Source organism: Pongo pygmaeus, chromosome 16, assembly GCF_028885625.2.
Source record: "Pongo pygmaeus isolate AG05252 chromosome 16, NHGRI_mPonPyg2-v2.0_pri, whole genome shotgun sequence".
Taxonomy (NCBI): Eukaryota; Metazoa; Chordata; class Mammalia; order Primates; family Hominidae; genus Pongo; species Pongo pygmaeus.
In genome coordinates, this window is record NC_072389.2 from 4,886,371 (window position 1) to 4,912,431 (window position 26,061).

The window sequence follows — 26,061 nt, forward strand, 5'->3', positions numbered from 1 at the left end:
CACTCCATTACACATTCCATTCCATTCCATTGCACATTCTGTTACATTTCATGTTCCATTTGATTCCTCATTGAATTCCATTCCATTCAACATTCCATTCCTTTCCATTGCACATTCCATTCCATTCCATTCCACATACCATTCCATTCCACTTTCTTTTCCATTCTATTCCAATCCATTCCATTCCATTCCACGTTCCTTACCATTTCATTCCACACTCGTTTCCTTTCGTTTCCACTTTCCAATCCATTCCATTCCACATTCCATTCCTTTCCATTCCACATTCCATTCCATTCCTTTCCTCATTCCATTCCACATTCCATTCCATTCCATTCCACATTCCACTCCACTTTCCATTCCATTCCATTCCACATTCCTTTCCACATTCCATTCCTTTCCATTCCACATTCCATTCCGTTCCATTCCATTTTCCATTCCACATCATTCCACTTTCCATTCCACATTCCGTTCCATTCCATTCCAGATTCCACTGCATTCCATTCTGCATTCAATTCCATTCCATTCCATATTCCTGACAATTCCAATCCATTCCAATATCCATTTCCCTCCATTCCACATTCTATTCCATTCCACTGGGCATTCCATTCCAGATTCCATTCCTTTCCATTCCACATTCAATTCGATTCCATTCCACATTCCATTCGACGTTCCATTCCACATTCCATTCCACATACCATTCCACGTTCCATTCCATTCCATTCCACATTCCATTCTTCATTCAATTCCAAATCATTCCACATTGCATTCCACATTTCATTCCATGCCATTCCACATTCCATTCCATTCCACCTTCCATTCCATTCCATTCCGATCCATTCCTTTCCTTTCCACGTTACTTTCCATTTCATTACACCCTCCTTTACTTTCCACTCCACGTTCCATTCCATTCCATTCCACATTCCATTCCATTCCATTCCACATTCCATTCCAAATTGCATTCCATGTGATTCCACATTCCGTTGCATTCCATTCAACACTCCACTGAATTCCATTCCACATTCCATTTCACATTCCTGTCCATTGCATTCCAAATTCCATTCCATTCCATTCCACTTTCCATTCCATTCCATTCCATTCCACTTTCCATTCCATTCCATTCCAGGTTCCATTCGACATTCCATTGCACATTCCTTTCCATTCCATTCCACATTCTGTTCCATTCTATTGCACATTGCATTCCGTTCCATTCCACGATCCATTCAGCATTCCATTACATATTCTATTCCATTCCATTCCACGTTCCCTTCCATTCCATTCCACGTTCAATTCCATTCCATTGCATTACACTTTCCATTCCTTTCCATTTCATTCCATTCCACGTTCCATTCCATTCCATTCCATTACATTTTCCATTCCACATTCCATTCCATTGCTTTCCACGTTCCATTCCATTCCATTCCACATTCCATTCCACATTCCATTCAGTTCCTTTCCAATGCACAATCCATTCCACATTTCATTCCACTTTCCAATCCATTCCATTTGTCATTCCATTCTACTCTATTCCACAGTCCATTCCACGATACATTTCGTTCCATTCCACGTTCCATTCCACGTTCCATTCCTCACACGATTCCACATTCCATTCCATTCCATTCCGCTTTCCATTCCACTTTGCATTCCACATTCCGTTCCATTCCACTCCATTCCACATTCCATTCCATTCCATTCCATTCCACATCGCATTCCATCCAACATTCCATTCCACATTCCATTCCACATCCCTTTCCACATTCCATTCCAGTCAATTTCACAGTGAATTCTATATTCCATTCCATTGCATTCCTCATTCGATTCTACATTCTGTTCCATTCCATTTGATTCCACATTCCATTCCTCATTCCATTCCATTCCATTCCACGTTCCCTTCCACATTCCATTCCATTCCGTTCCGCATTCCACTCCATTGCTTTCCACTTTCCACTTCATTACATTCCGCGTTCCATTCCACGTTCCATTCCATCTTCCATTCCTTTTTTTCCTATCCACATTCCATTCCATTCCATTACACATTCCATTCTACATTTCACTCCATTCCATTCCATATTCCATTCCACATTTCATTTCATTCCATTCCACATTGCCTTCCACATTCCATTACATTCCATTCCACATTCCATTCCACATTCCATTCCATTCCATTCCACATTCCATTCCATTCTATTCCACATTCCATTCCATTCCATTCCACATTCCATTCTACATTCCATTCCTTTCCATTCAACATTCCATTCCACATTCCATTCCATTCCTTTGAATTCCATATTACACTGCACATTCTATTCCTTTCCATTGCTGTCCCCATTCCACTCCATTGCATTACAATCCACATTCCGTTCCATTCCATTCCACATTCCATTCCATTCCACATTCCATTCCACATTCCATTCCATTCCATTTCACATTCCATTCCATTCCATGGCATTTTATTCCATTCCATTCCACATTCCATTCCACGTTCCATTTGTCGTTCTATTCCACATTCTATTCTACATTCCATTCCATTCCAAAGTCCATTCCATTGAATTCCACATTCCATTCCACATTCCATTCCTTTCCATTCCACATTCCATTCAACATTCCACTCCACTTTTCATTCCACATTCCATTGCATTCTATACCGAATTCCAATCTTTATTCCGTTCTATTCCATTGCACATTCCATTATACTTTCCATTGCATTCCATTCCACATTCCATTCCTTTCGATTCCATTCCAAATTCCAGTCCATTCCATTACATTCCATTTCAAATTCCATTCCACGTTCCCTCCCGATTCATTCCACTTTCCATTCCACGTTCGATTCCACGTTCCTTTCCACATTCCATACCACATTACATACAATTTCATTCCATTGCATTCCTCATTGGTTTACACATTTCATTAAATTCCATTGCATTCCACATCCCATTCCATTCCATTCCACATCCCATTCCATTCCATTCCTCATTCCATTCCACATTCCATTCCACATTCCATTACACATTGCGTGCCATTCCATTCCGTTCTACATTCCATTCCACTCCATTCAATTCCACGTCCCATTCCACATTTCAATCCTTTGCATTCCACGTTCCACTCCATTCCATTGCACATTCCATTCCATTCCATTCCAATCCAGTCCAAATTCCAATCCATTCCATTCAATTCCACATTCCATTCCACTTTGCATTCCACATGCCGTTCCATTCCATTCCGCATTCCATTTGATTCCATTTCATTGCATTCCACATTCCATTCCAGTCCATTCCATAACACATTCCATTGTGTTCCATTCCATTCCACGTTCCATTCCACATTGCATTCCATGCAATTCCACTTTCCATTCCTTTCCATTGCACATTCCATTCAATTTCATTCCATGCCAGTCTACATTCCATTCCATTCCATTCGACATTACATTCCGTTGCATTCCATATTCCATTCCATTCCTTTCCACTTTCAACTCCATTCCATTCCACATTCCAGCACATTGCATTCCATTCCAATCTATCCCATTCCATTACATTCCACTTTCTGTTCCATTCCATTGCACATTGCATTCTCTTCCATTCCAATTTACTCCATTTCACTTTCCATTCCATTTTCCATTCCCTTCCATTTCATTCCAGTTCACATTCCATTCCATTCCACTCTGTTCCACTTTCCATTCCATTAAATTCCAAATTCCATTCCATTCCATTCCACATTCCATTCCATATTGCATACCATTCCTTTCCCTTCCACATTCCATTCCATATTCCTTTGCATTTCATTGCATTCCTGTCCACATTCCATTCCATTCCATTGCATTCCAGTCCACATTCCATTCCATCCCAGTCCATTCCACTTTCCATTGCATTAAATTCCACATCCCTTTCTGTTCCGTTCCACATTCCATTCCATTCCATTCCATTCCAAATTTCTTTCCATTCCATTACAAATTCCAATCCATTCCATTCCACGTTCTATTACATGACATTCCACATTTCATTCCGCATTCCATTCCTTTTCATTCCACATTCCATAACATTCCAGTCCACATTCCATTCCATTCCATTCCAGTCCACATTCCATTCCATTCCACATTCCATTCCATTGAGTTCCACATTAAATTCCATTCCATCCCACATTCTATTCCCTTTAATTTCATTCCAGTCCACATTCCATTCTATTCCATTACATTCCACATTCCTTTCCACTCCATTTCACATTTCATTCCATTCCATTCCACTTCACATTTCATTCCATTCCACTTTCCATTCCAAGTTGCATTCCACTTTATATTCCACGTTCCATTCCAAGTTCCATTCCACATTCCATTCCACATTCCATTACACATTCCATTACACATTGCATGCCATTCCATTCCGTTCTACATTCCATTCCACTCCATTCAATTCCACGTACCATTCCACATTTCAATCCTTTCCATTCCACGTTCCACTCCATTCCATTGCACATTCCATTCCATTTCATTCCAATCCAGTTCAAATTCCAATCCATTCCATTCAATTCCACATTCCATTCCACTTTGCATTCCACATGCCGTACCATTCCATTCTGCATTCCATTCCATTCCATTTCATTGCCTTCCACATTCCATTCCATTCCATTCCATAACACATTCCATTGCGTTCCATTCCATTCCACATTCCGTTCCACATTGCATTCCTTGCAATTCCACATTCCATTCCTTTCCATTGCACATTCCGTTCTATTTCATTCCATGCCAGTCTACATTCCATTCCATTCTATTCGACATTACATTCCGTTGCATTCCATATTCCATTCCATTTCTTTCCACTTTCAACTCCACTCCATTCCACATTCCAACACATTCCTTTCCATTCCAATCTATCCCATTCCATTACATTCCACTTTCCGTTCCATTCCTTTGCACATTGCATTCTCTTCCATTCCAATTTACTCCATTCCACTTTCCATTCCATATTCCTTTCCCTTTCATTTCATTCCAGTACACATTCCATTCCATTCCACTCTGTTCCACTTTCCATTCCATTAAATTCCAAATTCCATTCCATTCCATTCCACATTCCATTCCATATTCCATACCATTCCTTTCCCTTCCACATTCCATTCCATATTCCATTCCCTTCCATATTCCATTCCCTTCCATTGCATTCCAGTCCACATTCCATTCCATTCCAGTCCATTCCACTTTCCATTCCATTAAATTCCACATCCCTTTCTGTTGCATTCCACATTCCATTCCATTCCATTCCATTCCAAATTTCCTTCCATTCCATTACAATTTCCATTCCATTCCATTCCACTTTCTATTGCATGACATTCCACATTTCATTCCACATTCCATTCCTTTTCATTCCACATTCTATACCATTCCAGTCCACATTCCTTTCCATTGTATTCCAGTCCACCTTCCATTCCATTCCACATTCCATTCCATTGCGTTCCACATTAAATTCCGTTCCATCCCTCATTCAATTCCATTTAATTTCATTCCAGTCCACATTCCATTCTATTCCATTCCATTCCACATTCCTTTCCATTCCTTTTCACATTTCATTCCATTCCATTCCACTTCACATTTCATTCCATTCCACTTTCCATTCCAAGTTCCATTGCACTTTATATTCCACGTTCCATTCCATGTTCCATTCCGCATTCCATTCAATTTCTTTCCTTTCCCCTTTCCATTACATTCCATTTCAATCCGAATTTCTTTCCATTTCATTCCAAATTCCTTTCTAGTTTCCATTCAATTCCATTCCACATACCATTTCACATTCCATTCCATTCAATTGAAGGTTACATTTGAAATTCCATTCCTTTCCATTCTACATTCCACTCCACGTTCCATTCCATTCCATTCCTAAGTCCATTCCATATTCCATTCCATTCCATTCCAATACGTATTACAACACACATTCCTTTCTATTACATTCCACATTTCTTTCCACATTCCATTCCATTCTATTCCACATTCCATTCAACGTTCCATTCCACAATCCATTCCATTTCATTCCAAATTCCATTCCATTCCATTCCACGTTCCGTTCTGCATTCCATTTCAATCCACTTTCCATTCCATTTCATATTCCATTCCGTATTCCATCCCATTCCATTCCAAATTCAATTCTCTTCCACTTTCCATTCCACATTCTATTGTATATTCCATTCCATTCCATTCCATTCCATTCCACATTCCATTCTACTTTCCATTCCATTCCATTCCACATTCCATTCCACTTTCCATTCCATTCCATTCCACATTCCATTCCACTTTCCATTCCATTCCTTTCCACTTTCCATTCCATTCCATTCCATATTCCATTCTAATTTCTATTCCATTCCATTCCACTTTCCATTCTACTTTCCATTCCTTTCCATTCCACATTCCTTTCTACATTCCATTCCATTCCATTCCACATTCCATTGCATATTCCATTCCATTCCATTCAACATTCCATTCAATTCCATTCCACATTCCATTCCATTTCATTCTATATTCCTTTCTCTTCCATTCCATTCCATTCCATTCCACATTCCATTCCATTCCATTCCACTCTGTTACATTCCATTCCATGCCATTCCACAAACCATTCCATTCCATTACACATTCTATTCCACATTCCATTCCATTTCAATCCACATTCCATTCCACATTCCATTCCATTCCATTAGAGGTTCCCTTCCACATTCCTTTCCATTCCGTTCCGCATTCCACTCCATTGCTTTCCACTTTCCACTTCATTACATTCCACGTTCCATTCCACGTTCTATTCCATCTTCCATTCCTTTTTTTCCTGTCCACATTCCATTCCATTCCATTACACATTCCGTTCTACATTTCACTCCATTCCATTCCATATTCCATTCTACATTTCATTTCATTCTATTCCACATTGCCTTCCAAATTCCATTCCATTCCATTCCACATTCCATTCCATTCCATTCCACATTCCATTCCATTCCATTCCACATTCCATTCCATTCCATTCGACATTCCATTCTACATTCCATTCCTTTCCATTCAACATTCCATTCCACATTCCATTCCATTCCTTTGAATTCCATATTACACTGCACATTCCATTCCTTTCCATTGCAGTCCCCAATCCACTCCCTTGCATTACAATCCACATTCCGTTCCATTCCATTCCACATTCCATTCCATTCCATTTCACATTCCATTCCATTCCATGGCATTATGTTCCATTCCATTCCACATTCCATTCCACATTCCATTCGACGTTCTATTCCACATTCCATTCTACATTCCGTTCCATTCTAAATTCCATTCCATTGAATTCTACATTCCTTTCCATTCCAAATTCCATTCCATTGAATTCCACATTCCTTTCTACATTCCATTCCTTTCCATTCCACATTCTATTCAACATTCCACTCTACTTTTCATTCCACATTCCATTCCATTCTATTCGGAATTCCAATCTTTATTCCATTCTATTCCATTGCACATTCCATTATACTTTCCATTGCATTCCATTCCACATTCCATTCCTTTCGATTCCATTCCAAATTCCATTCCATTCCATTACATTCCATTTCAAATTCCATTCCACGTTGCCTTCCGATTCATTCCACTTTCCATTCCACATTCCATTACACTTTGCTTTCCACATTCTATACCACATTACATACAATTTCATTCCATTGCATTCCTCATTGCTTTACACATTTCATTAAATTCCATTCCATTCCACTTTCCATTCCATTCCATTCCATATTCCATTCCACTTTCCATTCCATTCCTTTCCACATTCCATTCCATTCCTTTCCATATTACATTCTACTTTCTATTCCATTCCATTCCACATTCCATTCTACTTTCCATTCCTTTCCATTCCACATTCCTTTCTACATTCCATTCCATTCCATTCCACATTCCATTGCATATTCCTTTCCATTCCATTTAATATTCCATTCAATTCCTTTCCACATTCCATTCCATTTCATTCTATATTCCTTTCTAATCCATTCCATTCCATTCCATTCCATTCCATTCCACATTCCATTCCATTCCATTCCACTCTGTTACATTCCATTCCATGCCATTCCACAATCCATTCCGTTCCATTACACATTCTATCCAACATTCCATTCCATTTCATTCCACATTCTCTTCGATGGTCCTTTCCATTCCATTCTGCATTCCATTCCATTTCAATTTCCATTCTATTCCATTCCACGTTCCATTCCACATTCCATCCCAATTCATTCCACATTCAATTCCACTCCATTTCACATTCCATTCCATTCCATTCAATTCCACGCTTCATTCCATTCCATTCCATGTTCCATAACTTTCCATTCCAAGTTCCATTGCAAATTCCATTCCATTCCATTCCATTCCAGATTCCATTCCATTCCATTCCATTCCATTCCACTTTCAATGTCACATTCCATTCCACTCCATTCCACATTTCTTTGAACATTCCATTCCATATTCCACTCCATGTTGCATTCCATTCCATTCCACTTTCCATTCTTTTCCATTGATCTTTACTTTCCATTCCATTCCACATTCCATTCCACTTTCTATTCCACATTCCATTCCACATTCCATTCCATTCCACATTCCTTTGAACATTCAATTCCATTCCATTTCAAATTCCATTCCATTCCATTCCATTCCAAATTCCATTCCAATCCATTCCACATTCCATTCCATTCCAATCCATTCTAGATTCCATTCCATTCCATTCCATTCCACATTCCCTTCCAACTTACATTGAAATCCATTCCACATTCCATTCCACTTTCCATTCTATTCCATTTCAAATTCCATTCCACTTTACATTGTATTCCATTCCACATTCCTTTCCATTCCAATCCATTCTATTTCATTCCATTGCATTTCATTCCACATTGCAAGCATTCAATTTCATATGATTTTCCATTCCACATTCTATTTCATTCCACTCCACCCTCCATTCCATCGCATTCCATTCCATTCCATAACATTCCACATTCCATTGCACTCCATTCAATTCCATTCCACATTCCGTTCGATACCATTTAATTCCACATACAGTTCCATTGCATTTTATTCCACAATGCATGCCATTCCTTTCCACATTCCATTCCATTCCATTCTGGATTCCATTGCATATTCCATTCCATTCCCTTCCAGTCCACATTCCATTATATTCCATTCCACATTCAAATCCATTCCATTCCAAATTCCTTTCCATTCCATTCCATTTCTTTCTGAATTCCATTCAATTCCATTCCACAATCCATTGCACATTCCATTCCACATTCCATTTCACACTCCTTTCCATTCCAGTACACATTACTTATCATTCCGTTTGACATTCCAATCCATTTCATTTGATTACATTCAACAATCCATTTCACATTCCATTCCCCGTTTAATTCCACATTCCATTCAATTCCATTCCACACTCCATTCCATGCCATTCCATTCCATTCCACATTCCCTTTCACATTCCACAGCATTCCATTCCACTTTCTATTCCATTCCCCTTTCCATGCCTTTCCATTCGATTCCATTCCGCATTCCATTCCACATTCCATTCAATTCAATTACACATTCCATTCCATTCAATTCCGTTCCATTCCACACTCCATTCCACATTCCATTCCATGCCATTCCATTCCTTTCCGCATTCCATTCCACATTCCATTCTATTCCCTTGCATTTCATTCTGCATTCCATTCCATATTCCATTCAATTCCATTCCACCTTCCATTCCATTCCATTCCATTCCACATTCCATTCCATTCCATTCCATTCCACATTCCATTCCATATTCCATTCCTTTCCATTGCACATTCCATTGCACACCATTCCACATTCAATTCCACATTCCATTCCATTCCACTTCACATTTGATTGCACATTCCATTCCATTCCATTCCTCATTCAAATCCGCATTCCATTCCACATTATGTTCCACATTCCATTGCATTCCTTTCCACATTCAATACCATTCCATTCCATTTCAATCCATTAGACATTCCATTCCACTTTCAATTCCATTCCATTCCACATTCCATTCCACATTCCATTCCATTCCATTCCATTCCATTTTCCTTTCCGTTCCATTCCATTCCACTTTCCCTTCCATTCCGTTCCACTTTCCATTCCACATTCGATTCCACGTTCCATTACACGTTCCATTCCACTTTTGCTTGCATTCCATTACACATTCCATTCCATATTCAATTTCATTCCATTCCACATTCCATTCCATTCCGCATTCCAATCTATTCCATTCCATATTCCATTCTATTCCATTCCACATTCCATTCCATTCCACATTCCATTAGTTTCCATTCCACGTTCTATTTCATTCCATTTGGCATTCCATTCCACTCCATTCCAGGTTTCATTACACATTACATTCCATTACAAAATCCATTGCATTCCCCTATCCATTCCATTCCATTCCACTTTCCATTGCACATTCCATTCCATTCCATTCTACACTCTATTCCACATTCCGTTCCACATTCCATTGCACACTCCATTCCATTCGACTTTCGATGCCATTCCATTCCACATTCCATTCCACATTCAATTCCATTCCATTCCACCTTGAATTCCAATCCATTCCACATTCCATTCCATTCCTTTCCATTCCACATTGCATTCCATTCCTAACCACAATCCATTCCATTCCATTCCACATTCCATTCCACTTTCCTTTCCATTACATTTCAGATAGAATGTGGAATGGAATGTGCAATGGAATGTAATTGAATATGGAATGGAATGTGGAATGGAATGGAATGCAATGTGGAATGGAATGTGCAATGGAATGGAATGGAATGGGAAATGGAATAGAAGAGAATGTGGAATGGAAAGGGATGGAATGTGGAATAGAATGTTGAATGGAATTGAATGTGGAATGGGATGAAACTGAATGTGTAATCAAATGGAAATGAATGTGGAATGAATTGTGGACTGGAATGGAATGTAATTTGGAATGGAAAGTGGAATGGAATGGAACGGTATGTGGAATGGAATGGAATACAATGTGGAATGGAAGGGAATGGAATGTGGAATGGAATGTGGAATGGAATGGAGTGGAATGTGCAAAGGAATGTGGAATGCAATAGAATGGAATGGAATGTGGAGGGGAATGGATTGGAATGTGGCATGGAATTGAAATAATGTGGAATGGAATGGAATAGAATATGGAATGGAATGTGGAATGGAATGGAAAGGAAATTGGAATGGAATGGAATGGAAAGTGGAATGAAATGGAATGGAAGGGAATGTGGAGTGATATGGAATGCAACGTGGAATGGAATGAGGAATAAATTGGAATGGAATGGAAGTGAATATAGAATGGAATGGAGTGGAATGGAATTTGGAATGGAATGTGGAATGCAACATGGAATTGAATGTGGAATGAAATGTGGAATGGAATGTTGTGGAATGTGGAATGGAATGGAATGGAAAGTGGAATCGAATGGAATCGACTGTTGAATAGTATGTGGAATGGAATGCAATTTGGAATGGAATGGAATTTAATGGTATGGAATATGGAATTGAATGGAATGGAATGTGCAGTGGAATATTGATTGGAATGGAGTGGAACGTAGAATGGAACTTTGAATTGAATGTGGAATGGAACACGGAATGGAACGTGGAATGGAAAGTGAAATGAAATGTGGAATGGAATTTAATGGAATGTGGAATAGATGGGAATTTAATGTGCAATGGAATGTGGAACAGAATGGAATGAAATGGAATGGAATGCGGAATGGAATGGAATGGAATGTGTAATGTAAAGGAATGGACTGTGGAATGGAATGGAATGATATGGAAAGTGGAATGGAAGTAAATGGAATGGAATCGAATGTCTAATCGAATGGAATGTAAAGTGGAATAGAATGGAATGAAACGTGGAATGGAATGCGAAATGGAATGTGGAATGGAACGTGGAAAGGAATGTGGAATGGAATGTGGAATCGAATGTGAAATGGAATGGAAAGGAATGTGGAATCAAATTGGGAATGGAATGTGAAATGGAATGGAAGGGAATGTGGAATCGAAAGGAATGGCATGTTAAGTGGATGGTAGAATGGAATGGAATGGAATGTGGAATGGATTGTGGAATACAATGTGGGATGGAATGAATAGAATGTGGAATGGAATGTGCAATGGAATGGAAAGGAATGTGGAATGGAATGTGGAATGGAATGTGGAATACAACGGAATGGAATGTGGAATTGAGTGTGGAATGGAATGTGGAATGGAACGTGCAATGGAACTTGGATTGCAATGGAATGGAACATGGAAGGGAATATGGAATGGAAAGTGGAATGCAATGGAATGGAATGGATAGTGGAATGGGACGTGGAGTGGAATGGAATGGAATGTGGACTGTAATGAAATGGAGTCTGGAATGGAACGTGAACGGAACGGAATGGAATGAGGAATGGAATGATGAATTTAATTTGGAATGCAATGTGGAATGGAACGTGGAATGGAAAGTGGAAAGCAACGTGGAATGGAAAGTGGAATAAAATGTGGAACGGATTAGAATGAAATGTGGAATGGAATGGAATGGAATCGAATTGAATGTGGAATGGAATGGAATGGAATGTGGAATGGAGTTTAATGGAATGTGGAATGGAATGTAATAGAATGTGGAACGGAAAGTGGAATGGAATGGAGTGGAATGTTGAATGGAAAAGAATGGAATGTGGAGTGACATGTGGAACGGAACGGAATGGAATTTGGAATTGAATGTGGAATGCAATGTGGAATGGAACGCAGAATGCAACGTGGATTGTAATGTAATGGAACATGGAATGAAATGTGGAATGGAATTAAATGGAATGGGGAATAGAATCTGGAACGGAATGGAATGGAATTTGTATTGAAATGTTGAATTTTATGTGGAATGCAATGTGGAATGTAATTTGGAATGGAAAGTGGAAAGGAACGAGCAATGGAACATGGAAGAGAATGGGGAAGGGAATAGAATGGAATGTGGAATGGAATGGAATGGAATGGAATGGAATGGAATGGAATGTGGAATGGAATGTAATGTAAAGTGGAAAGGAATGGTATAGAATGTGGAATGGAACGTGGAATGAATTGTGGAATGGAATGTGGAATGGATTGTGGAATGGAATGGAATGGAACGTGGAATGGAATGGAATGGAATGGAACGTGGAATGGAAAGTGAAATTGAGAGGAATGGAATGTTGAATAGAATGTGGAATGGAATGCAATGGAATGTGGAATGGAATAGAATGGTATGAGTAATGGACTGGACTTTAATATGGAATGTAATGGAAAGGAATGGAATGGAATGTGAAATTGAAGTTGGAATGGAATGGATTGGAATGTGGAAAGGAATGTGGAAAGTAGTGGAGTGGAATGTGTAATGGAAGATGGAATGGAATGGAATGGAATGTGGAATGCAATGGAATGAAACCTGGAATAGAAGGTGGAATGGGACGTGGAATGGAACTTGAAATGCAATGAGGAATGAAAGGTGGAATGCAATCGAATGGATTGTGGAATGGAATGTAACGGAACGTGGAATGGAAATGAATGGAACGTGGAATGGAAAGGAATGGAATGTGAATGGCTTGGCATGGTATGCAAAGTTGAATGGAATGGAATGGAATGGAATGGAATGTGAAATGGAATGCAATGGAATGTGGAATTGAACAGAATTGAATGTGGAATGGAATGGAATGAAATGCGGAGTGGAATTGAATGGAAAGGAATGTGGAATTGAATGCAATAGATTAGAATGAAATGTAATGGAATGTGGAATGCAAGGTGGAATGGAAGGTGGATTGGAATGGAATGGATTGTGGAGTGGAACGGAATGGAAAGCAATGGAACAGAATGAAATGGAATGGAATGTGGAATAGAATTTGCAATGGAATGGAATTGAATGGAATGTGGAATGGAATGGAACGTGTAATGGAACGTAGAATGGAACACGGAATGGAATGTGGAATGGATTGTGGAATCAAATGTGAAAGGAATTTGTAAAGGAACCTGGAATGGAACCTGGAATGGAATGAAATGGAATGCAAAATGGAATGTGGAATAGATCGTGGAATCAAACGTGAAATGGAATTTGTAATGGAACGTGGAATGGAACCTGGAATGGAATGAAATGGAATGTGGAATGGAATGTGGAAAGGATTGTGTAATGTAAAGAAGCATGGAATGGAATGGATTGTGGAATGGCATGTGCAACGGAATAGAAAGGAATGTACAATGGAATTTGGAATAGAATGTGGAATACAGTGCAATGGAATGTGGAATGGAAAGTGGATTGAAATGGAATGGAATGTGGAATGGAAAGGAATGGAATGTGGAATCAAAGGTGGAATGGAATGCAATGGGATGTGGAATGGAATGTGAAGAGAAATGGAATTTATTGTGGAATGGAACGTGGAATGGAATGTGGAATGCAATGGAATCTAACGTGGAACGGAATGTGGAATGGAATGGAATGGAATGTGAAATGGAATGTGGTATGGTATGCGGAATGGTATGTGGAATGGAATGTGGAATGGAAAGTAATGTAAGGTGGAATGGAATGTGGAATGGAATGTGAAATGGAAAGTGGAATGGAATGGATCGGAACGTGGAATGGAAGGTGGAATGCAACGTGCAACGGAACGTGGAAAGGAACGTGGAATGGAACGTGGAATGGAACATGGAATGGAATGTGCTATGGAATGTGGAATGGATCGTGCAAAGGAATGTGCAATGGAATGTGAAATGGAAAGTGGAATAGAATGGAAAGAAACATGGAATGGAACGTGGAATGGAATGGAATGGAACACGGAATTGAATGTGGAATGGAATGTGCAATGGAATGAAATGGATCATGGAATGGAACGTGGAATGGAATGGAAAGGAACGTGGAATGGAAAGGTACGTGGAATGGATTGTGGAATGGAATGTGGAATGGAACGTGGAATGGAATGGAATGGAACGTGGAATGGAAAGTGGAATGGAATGGAATGAAACGTGGAATGGAATGTGGAATGGAATGTGGAATGCAACATGGAATGGAATGTGCAATGGAATGTCGAATGGAAGGTCATGGAATGTGGAATGGAATGGAATGGTATGTGGAATGGAATTCAATGGAATGCAGAATGGAAGGTGCTATGGAATGCAATGGAATGTGGAATGGAATGGAATGTGGAATGCAATGGAATTTAATGGTATGGAATGCAATAGAATGTGGAATGGAATGGAATGTGGAATGCAATGGAATTTAATGGTATGGAAAGTGGAATGGAATTGAATGGAATGTGTAGTGGAATCTGTAATGGAATGGAATGGAACCTGGAATGGAACGCGGAATTGAAGGTGGAATGGAAAACAGAATGGAACGTGGAATGGAACGTGGAATGGAATGTGCAATGGTATGCGGAATAGAAAGTGAAACAAAATGGAATGAAACGTGGAATGGACCGTGGAATTGAATGGAATGGAACGTGTAATGGAACGTGGATTGGAAGGTGGAATGGAACGTGGAATGGAACGTGGAATGGAATGGAATGAACGTGGAAGGGATCACGGAATGGAACGTGGAATGGATCATGGAATTGAATGTGCAATTGTAAGCGGAATGGAAAGTTGAATGGAATGGAATGGAACGTGGAATGGACCGTGGAATGGAATGGAATGGAAAGTGTAATAGAATGTGGATTGGAATGTGGAATGGAACGTGGAATGGAATGGAATGGAACGTGGAAAGGAACGTGGACAAAAATGTGGGATGTGGCTTGGCAAGGAAAACAGACAGAAACATGGAATGTAACGTGGAATGGTATGGAATGGAATATGGAGTGAAATGGAATGGAATTCCGAATGGAATGAGGTACGGAATGTGGAATGGAAAGCGTAATGGAATGTGGAATTTAATGTGGAGTGCTAAGTGGAATGGAATGTGGAAAGGAATGTGGAATGGAACAGAAAGGAATGTGAAATGGAAAGGAATAGAATGTGGAATGGAATGTTGAATGGAATGTGGAAAGGAATGTGGAATGGAATTTGGAAAAAAATATGGAATGTAAAGTAATGGAATGTGAAATTGAATGGAATGGAATGTGGAATGGAATTGAATGGAATGTGGAATGGAGTGTGGAACAGAATGTGGAATGCAATATGGAATGGAATGTGGAAAGGAATGTGGAATGGAATGTGAAACAGAATGTGGAATGCAATGTGGAATGGAATGTGGAAAGGAAAGTGAAATTAAACCAAATGGAATGTGAAATGGAATGGAATGGAGTGTTGAATGGGGTGGAATGGAATGTGAAGTGGAATGTGGAATGAAATGGAATGGAATGTGGAATGGAATGTTGAGTTTAATTTGGAATGCAATGTGGAATGGGACGTGGAAAGGAAAGTGGAATGGAATGAGGAATGGAACATCAAAAAGAATGTGGAATTGAATAGAATGGAATGTGGAATGGAATGGAATGGAATGGAATGTGGAATGGAATGGAATGGAATGTGGAATGGAATGGAATGGAATGTGGAATGGAATGGAATGGAATGTGGAATGGAATGGAATGGAATATGGAATGGAATGTGGAATGGAATGAAATGGAATGTGGAATGGAATGGAATGGAATGTGGAATATCATGTGGAATAGAATGTGAAATGTAATGTGAAATAGAATGGAATGGAATGTGGAACTGAATGTGGAATGGAATGCGGAATGGAATGTGGAATGGAAAGTGGAATGTAACGTGGCATAGAATGGAATGATATGTGGAATCTAATGAAATGTAATATGGAATGGAATGTGGAAAGAATGGAATGGAATTTGGAATGGAATGTTGAATTTAATGTGGAATGGTATGTGGAATGGAACGTGGAATGGAAAATGGGATGGAACGCGCAATGGAACGTGGAATAGAATGTGGAATGGAATACAATGCAATGTGGAATGGAATGCAATAGAATGGAATGGAAGGGGATGGAATGGAATCTGGAATGAAATGGAATGGTATATGGATTGGAATGGAATGGAATGTGGAATGGAATGTTGAATGGAATGGAATGGAATGGAATGTGGAATTGAAGATGGATTGAATGGAATGGAATGTGGAATGGAATGTAGAAAGGAATGTGGAATGGAAAGTGGAAAGGATTGTGGAAAGGAATGGAATTGAATGTGCAATGGAATGGAATGGAATGGAACGGAATTTGGAATGGAAGGTGGCATTAAATGGAATGGAATATTGAATAGAATGTGGAATGGAATGGAATGGAATGTAGAATGGAATGGAATGGTATGTGGAATGGAATGGAATGGAATGTGGATAGGAATTTGGAAAGGAGTGGAGTAGAATGTGGAATGGAAGGTGGTGTCGAATGGAATGGAATGTGGAATGGAATAGAATGAAATGTGGAATGGAACGTGGAATGCAACGTGGAATGGAACTTTGAATGGAATGTGGAATAAAAGGCGGAATGAGATGGAATGTATTGTGGAATGGAATGGAATGGAACATGGAATGCAATGGAATGGAACGTGTAATGGAAAGGTATGGAATAAGGAATGCCATGGAATGGTATGGAATGTTGAATGCAATGGAACGGAATTTAATGGAATGTGCAATGGAATGGAATGGAATGTGGAATGGAATAGAATGGAATGTGGAACTGAATGGAATGGAATATGCAGTGGAATGGAATGCAATGGAATGTGGAATGGAATGCAATGGAATGTGGAATGGAATGAAACGGAATAGAATGAAATGTAATGGAATTTGGAATGGACCGCGGAATGGAAGGTGGAATGGAATGGAATGAATTGTGGACTGGAATGGAAAGGAACGTGCAATTTAAATGAATTGAATGTGTAATGCAATGGAATGGTGTGGAAAGTGGAATGAAATGGAATGGAATGGAATGGAATGTGCAATGGAATAGATTGGAATGTGGAATTGAATAGAATACAATGTGGAATGGAATATTTTGTAACGTGGAGAGGATTGGAATAGAATGGTATTTGGAATGGAATGCAATGGAATAGAATGAAATGGAAGGGAATGTAGAATGGAATGTAAAATGGAATGGAATGCAATGCAATGTTAAATGGAAAGGAACGTGGAATGGAACGTGGAATGGAACGTGGAATGCAATGTGAAATGGAATATGGAATGGAACGTGGAATGCAACCTGGAATGGAATGGAATGGAATGTGGAATAGAAAGTAGAATGGAAAGAGGAATAGAAGGAATGTATTGAGGAATGGAATCTGCAATGGAATGGAATGGAAGGTGGAATGGAATGTGGAATACAATGTGGAATACAATGGAATGGAATGTGGAATGGAAAGTGGACTGGAATGGAATGGAACGTGGAATCGAAAGTGGAATGGAATGCAATGGGATGTGGAATGGAATGTGGTCTAATATAGAATTCAATATGGAATGGAATGTGGTATGGAATGTGGAAAGTATTGTGGAATGGAATGGAATGTAATCTGGAATGGAATGTGGAATAGAATGGAATGGAATGTGGAATGGAATCTGGAATGGAATGTGGAAAGGACTGTCGAATGGAAAGTGGAATGGAATGGAACCGTAAGGGGAATGGAATGTGGAGTGCAATGGAACGGAAAGTGGAATGGAATGTGGAATGGAATGCAAAGGAATGTGGAAAGGAATGTGCAATGGAATGTGGAATAGAATGGAATGGAATGCGGAATGGAATGTGGACTGGAATGGAACGGAATGTGGAGTGGAATGGAATGGAATGTGGAATGGAATGTGGAGTGGAATGTGGAATGGAATGTGGAAACCAATGGAATGGAAGGTGGAATACAATGTGGAATAGAATGTGGAATGGAATGGAATGGAATGTGGAATAGAAAGGAATGCAATGGAATGGAATGTGGAATGGAATGGAATAGAATGTAGAATGGAATATTGATTGGAATGTGGAATTGAATGTGGAATGAAATGTGGAATGGAAAGGAATGTAATGTGGAATGCAATGTGGAATGGAATGTGCTATGAAAATTGTAATGGAATGGAATGGAAAATGGAATGGAACATGGAATTGAATGAAATGGTATGTGGAGTGGAACGTGGAATGGAACGTGGAAGGGAACGTGGAATGGAAGTTAATGTGGAATGGATTGGAATGGAATGTGGAATGGTGTGTGGAATGGAATGTGGAAAGGATAGTTGAATGGAATGTTGAATGGAATGGAAAGGAATGTGGAATGGAATGTGGAATGGAATCTGGAATGGAATGTGGAATGGAAAGTCGAAGTGAACATGAAATGGAATGGAAGGAATGTGGAATGGAAAGTGGTATAGAATGTGGGATGGAATGTGGAATGCAATGGAATGGAATGTGGAAAGGAATGTGGAATAGAATTTGGAAAATAATGTGGAATGGAATGGAATGTGGAATGGAATGGATTGGAAAGTGGAAAGGAATGTGGAAAGGAATGAAGAGGAATGTGGAATGGAAAGGAAAGTTATGTGGAATGGAATTTTGAATGGAATGTGGAATGGAACGGAATGGAATGTGGAATGGCATGTGGAATAGAGTGTGGAAGGGAATGGGGAATGCAAAGTAATAAAATCTGGAAAAGAATGTGGAATGGAGTGTGGAAGGGAATGGGGAATGGAATGGAAATGAATGTGGAATGGAATGTGGAATGGAATGTGCAATGGAATGGAGTGGATTGTGGAATGGAATTGAATGGAATGGTGTGGAATATGGAATGGAATGCAATGGAAAGTGGAATGGAACGTGGAAAGGAACGTGGAATGGAATGTGGAATGCAACGTGGAAACGAAGGAGGAATGGAATGGAATGGAAAGTGGAATGGAATGTGGAATGGAATGGAATGGATCGTGTAATGGACTGTGGGATGCAATGAAATGGAATGTGGAATGGAATGTGGAATGGAAGGTGGAATAGAATTTGGATTGGAATATGAAATGGAAGGTGTAATGTAGTTGAATGGAATGTGGAATGGAAAGGAATGGAATGTGTAAAAGAATGGAATGGAATGGAAGGAGGAAAATAATGCAATCGAGAGGAATGGAATGCGGAATGAATTGAAATGTAATATGGAAATCATGTAATGGAATGGAATGTGAAATGGAATCGAATGGAATGTGGAATGTACTGGAGTGGAATGTGGAATTGAATGGAATGGAATGTGGAATGGAATGTGGAATGCAATGTGGAATGCAATGTGGAATGCAATGTGGAAAGTAATGAAATGGAATGTGGAATGGAACGGAATGGAATCTGGAATAGAATGGAATGGAATGGAATGTGGAATGGAATTCAATGGATAGCGGAATCAAACAGAATGGAATGTGGAATGCAATGTAATGGAATGGAATGTGGAATTAGATGGAATGGAATGTGGAATGGAATGGAATGGAACGTAGAATTGTATGGAATGTGGAATGCAATGGAATGTGGAATGGAATGGAATGTGGAATGGAATGGAATGGAATGGAAAGTGGAATGGAAAGAGGAATTGAATAAGGAATGGAATGTGGATTGGAATGGAATCGATTGTGGAATGGAATAGAATGGAATGTGAAACTGATTGGAACTTGGAATGGAATGGATTGGAATGTGGATTGGAGTGTAATGGAATGGAATGAAACGGAATGGAAATTGAAATGGAAAGTTGAATGGACTGCGAAATGAAATGTGGAATGGATTGTGGAATAGAAAGTGGAATGGAATGAAACGTAACGTGGAATGGAACGGAATGGATCTAGAATGGAGTGGAATGGATCTTGGAATGGAACGTGGAATGGAATGTGGAGTGGAATGGAATGGCATGTGTAATGGAAAGTGGAGTGGAATGGAATGGAAAGTGGAATGGAATGTGGAATGGAATGGAATGGAATGTGGAATGGAATGCTTAGCGGATTGTGGAATGGAATGTGGAATGGAACGAAATGGAATGTGGGATGGAATGTGGAATGGAATGTGGGAAGGAATATGGAATGGAATGTGGAATTTAAAGGGATGTAATGTGAAATGGACTGTGGAATGGAATGTGGAATGGAAAATGGAAAGGAATTGAATGCAATGTGGAATGGAACGTGGTATGGAATGGAATGGAATGTGGTGTGGAACGTGGAATGCATCATGGCATGGAAAGTGCAATGGAATGAAATGTGGGATGGACATAATGGAATGTGGAATGGATAGTGAAATGGAACTTGGAATTGAAGGTTGAATTGAATGGAAAGGAAAGTGGAATGGAATGTGGAATGGAATGTGGAAGGGAACATGGAATGCAATGCAATGTAATGTGGAATGGAATGTGGAATACAATGAGGAATGGAATCTGCAATGGACTGCAATGGAATGTGTAATGGAATGTGGAATAGAATGTGAAATGGAAAGTGCAGTGGAAGGGATTGTGGAATGGAATAGATTTGAATGTGGAAAGGAAAGTTGAATGGAATGCAATGGAATGTGGCATGGAACGAAATGGAATGTGGAATGAATGTTGAATGGAAAGGAATGTAATGTGAAATGGAATGTGGAATGGAATGGAATGGAATGTGGAATGAATGTGGAATGGAACAGATTGGAATGTGAAGTGGAAGGTGGAATGGAATGGAATGGAATGTTGAATGGGATGTGGAATGGAATGTGGAAAGTAACGTGGAAAGGAACGTGGAAAGGAATGTGGAATGGATCGGAATGGAATGTGGAATGGTACGGAATGGAAAGTGGAACGGAATGTGGAATGGAGTGTGGATTGGAAGGTGGAATGGAATGTGGAATGCAATGAGGAAAGGAATGTGGAAAGGAATGTGGAATGGAACGGAATGGAATGAGGAAAGGAATGTGGAATGGATTGTGGAACGGAATGTGTAACACAACGGAATGCAATGTGAAATGTAATGTGGAATGGAATGTGTAATGTAATGTCAAATATAATGCAATGGAATGTGGAATTTAACGTGGAATGGATTGGAATGGAATGTGGAGTGGAATGTGGGATGGAATGTGGAATGGAATGTGGAATGGAATGGAAAGGAATGTGCAAAGGATTATGGAATGTAATGTGGAATGGAATGTGGAAAGAACGCAATTGATTTTGGAATGGAATGTGGAAGGAAACGTGGAACGGCATGAAATGGAACGTGGAATTGAATGGAATGTAATGTGGAATGGAATGGAATGGAAAGTGGAATGGAAAGTGGAATAAAACGTGGAAAGGAAGGTGGAATGGAACGTGGAATGGAATGGAAAGGAATGTGCAATGGAATGTGGAAAGGAATTGAAAGGAATGTGCCAAGGAAGATGGAATGGAACGTGGAATGCAATGTGGAATGTAAAGTGGAAAGGACCGTGGAATGGAACGTCGATTGAAAAGCGGAATGGAATGGAATGGAAAGCGGAATGGAATGTGGAATGGAATGGAAAGGAATGTGGAATGGAATGTAGAAGGCAAAAGGGAATGGAATGGAATGGAATGGGAAAAGGAATGTGGAATGGAATGTGAAAAGGAACGTGGAATGGAATGTGGAGGGTAAAGAAATGAAACTTGGAATGGAACGTGGAATGGAATGTGGAATCGAATGGAATGGAATGAAAATGGAATGTGCAATGTAATGGAAAGGAATGTGGAATGGAATGTGCAATGGAATGGAATGGAATTTGCAAAGGAATGTAGAATGGAATGTGGAAGGGAATGTCAAATGTTATATGGAATGAAATGTCGAATGGAATGGAATGGAACGTGGAATGGAATGGAATGGAAAGTGGAATGGAAAGTGGAATGGAACGTGGAAAGGAAATTGGAATGAAATGGAACGAAATGTGGAAAGGAATGTTGAATGGAACGTGGAATGGAATGGAGTGGAATGGAATGGAATGGAATGTGGAACGGAATGTGGAACAGAACGTTTAATGGAACGTGGAATGGAATGTCATGGAACGTGGAATGTAACGTGGAATGGTACATGGAATGGAACGTCGAATGGAATGAGGAATGGAATGGAAAGGAATGTGGAATGGAATGTGGAATGGAATGTGAAATTCAATGTGGAATTCAAAGCAATGGAATGTGGAACAGAATGTGGAATTGAATGGAGTGCAACGTGGAATGGAATATGGAATGGAATGGAATGAAACATGGAATGGAACGTGGTATGGAACATGGAATGGAAAGTGGAATGGAATGTGGAATGGATGGGAAATGGAATGTGGAATGGAATGTGGAAAAGAATGTGGAATAGAATGCAATGGAATGTGGAATGGAACCTGGAAGGGAATGTGGAATGCAATGTGGAATGGAATGTGGAATGGAATCTGAAAAGGAATGGAATGGAATGTGGAATGGAATGTGGAATGAAATGGAATGTGGAATGGAATGTGGAAAGGAATGTGGAATAGTATGTTATGGAATGGAATTTGAAATGGACTGTGGAATGGATTGTGGAATGGAATGTAAAATGGAATGTGAAATGGAATGCGTAAAGGAATGTGGAAAAGAATGTGGAATGGAATGGAATGGAATATGGAATGGAATGTGGAATGGAACAGAATGGAATATGGAATGGAATATGGAATGGAATGTGGAATGGAGTGTGGAATGGAGTGTGTAATGGAACGGAATGCACTGTGAAATGCAATATGGAATTGAATGTGTAATGGAATATAAAATGTAATGCAATGGAATGTGGAATTCAACATGGAATTGAATGGAATGGAAATTGGAATGGAATGTGGGATCGAATGCGGAATGGATTGTGGTATGGAATGTGGAAAGGAATGTGGAACAGAATGGAGTGGAATGTGGAATGGAATGTGAAATGGAGCGGAATAGAATGTGAAATGGAATGAGGATTGGAATTTGGAATGAAAAGTGGAATGCAACGTGGAATGGAATGTGGAATGGAATGAAATGGAACGTGTAATGGAATGTGAAATGGAAAGGAATGGAATGGAATGTGGAATGGAATGGAATGGAATGTGGAATGGAATAGAATGGAATGTGCAATGGAATGTGGAAATGAAAGTGGAATAGAATGGAATGGAATATGTAATGGAAGGTGGAATGGACATGAATCGACCTTGGAATGGAACGTACAATGGAAAGTGGAATGGAATGGAATGGAAAGAGGAATGGAATTAAATGTGGAATGGAATAGAAGGGAAGGTGGAATGGAATGTGTAATGGAATGGAATAGAATGGGGAATGGAATGGAATGGAATGTGAAATGGAATGTGGAATGGAGTGGAATGGAACGTGGAATGGAATGTTGAAACGAATGTGGAATGGAATGTGCAATGAAATGTGGAAAGGAATGTGGAATGGAACGGAATGGAATGTGAAATGGAATGTGGAATTGAATGTGTAATGGAATCTATAATATAATGCAATGGAATCTGGAATTGAACATGGAATGGAACGGAATGGAACGTGGAATGGAATGTGGGATGGAAAGTGGAATGGATTGTGGTATGGAATGTAGAAAGGAATGTGGAACGGAATGGAGTGGAATGTGGACTGGAATGTGAAATGGAGTGGAATAGAATGTGAAATGGAATGTGGATTGGAATTTGGAATGGAAAGTGGAATGCACGTGGAATGGAAACTGGAATGGAATGCAATGGATGATGGAATGGAAAGGGCAATGTTTCCTGTAATTAAACGTGGAATGGATTGTGGAATGGAACTGGAAGGGAATATGGAATATGGAATGGAATATGGAATGGAACATGAAATTGAATGGATTGGAATGTCGAATGGAACGTGGAATGGAATGGAATGTAATGTGGAATGCAATGGAATGGAATATGGAACAGAATGAAATGGAATGTGGAATGTTAAAGCATGGAACTTGGAATGGGACGTGGAATGGAACATGGAATTCAATGTGGAATGGAGAGTGGAATCAAATGTCGAATCGAATGTAATGGAATGTGAAATGGAATGGAAAGGAATGTGGAATGGAAAGGAATGGAACGTGGAATGGTATGTGGAATGGAAAGTGGAATAAAATGGAATGGAACGTGAAATTGAATGTGGAATGGAATGGAATGGAACGTGGAATTGAATGGAAAGGGACGTGAAATGGAATTTGGAATGGAATGGATTGGAACGTGGAATTTAATGGAGTGGAACATGGAATGGAATGTGGAATGGAACGGAATGGAACTTGGAAAGCAATGTGGACTGGAAAGTGGAATGGATCGTGAAATGGAACGTGGAATGGAATGGAAAGGAATGTGGAATTGAATGGGATGGAATGTGGAATGGAAAGGAATGCAACATGGAATGGGACATGTAATGGAACATGGAAAGTGAGGTGGAAGGGAAAGGAATGCAACATGGAATGGGACATGTAATGGAACATGGAATGTGACGTGGAATGGAAAGGAATGCAACGTGGAATGGAAGGTGGAATGGAACATGGAATGCGACGTGGAATGGAAACTGGAATGGAATGTGGAATGGAATGGAATAGAATGGAATGGAATGCGGAATACAATGCAATGAAAGGTGGAATGCAATGGAATGGAATGGAATGGAATGTGGAATGGAATGGAATGGATTGGGAATTGAAACACAATGTGGAACGGAATGTGAAATGGAATGTGGAATGGAATGTGGAACGGAATGAATTGGAACGTGGAAAGGAATGGAATGGAAGGAGGAATGAAATGGAATGGAATGGAACATGGAATGGAACGTGGAATGGAGCATGGAATGGAACGTGGAATTGAATGTGGTATGAAAAGTGGAATGGAATGCAATGGAATGTGGAATGGAATGTGGAAATGACTGCAATGGAATGAGAACGGAATGTAGAATGGAATGGAATGGAATGGAATTTGGAAGGAAAGGTTGAATGGAATGTGCAATGGAATCCGGAATGGAATGTGGAATGCAATGTGGAATGCAACCGAATAGAATGAGGAATGGAATGTTGAATGGAATGGGGAACGGAACGTGGAATTGAATGTGGAATGGTATGTGGAGTGTAACGGAGTGGAAAGTGGAATGGAATGGAATAGAAGGTGGAATGGAATGGAATGGAATGTCGAA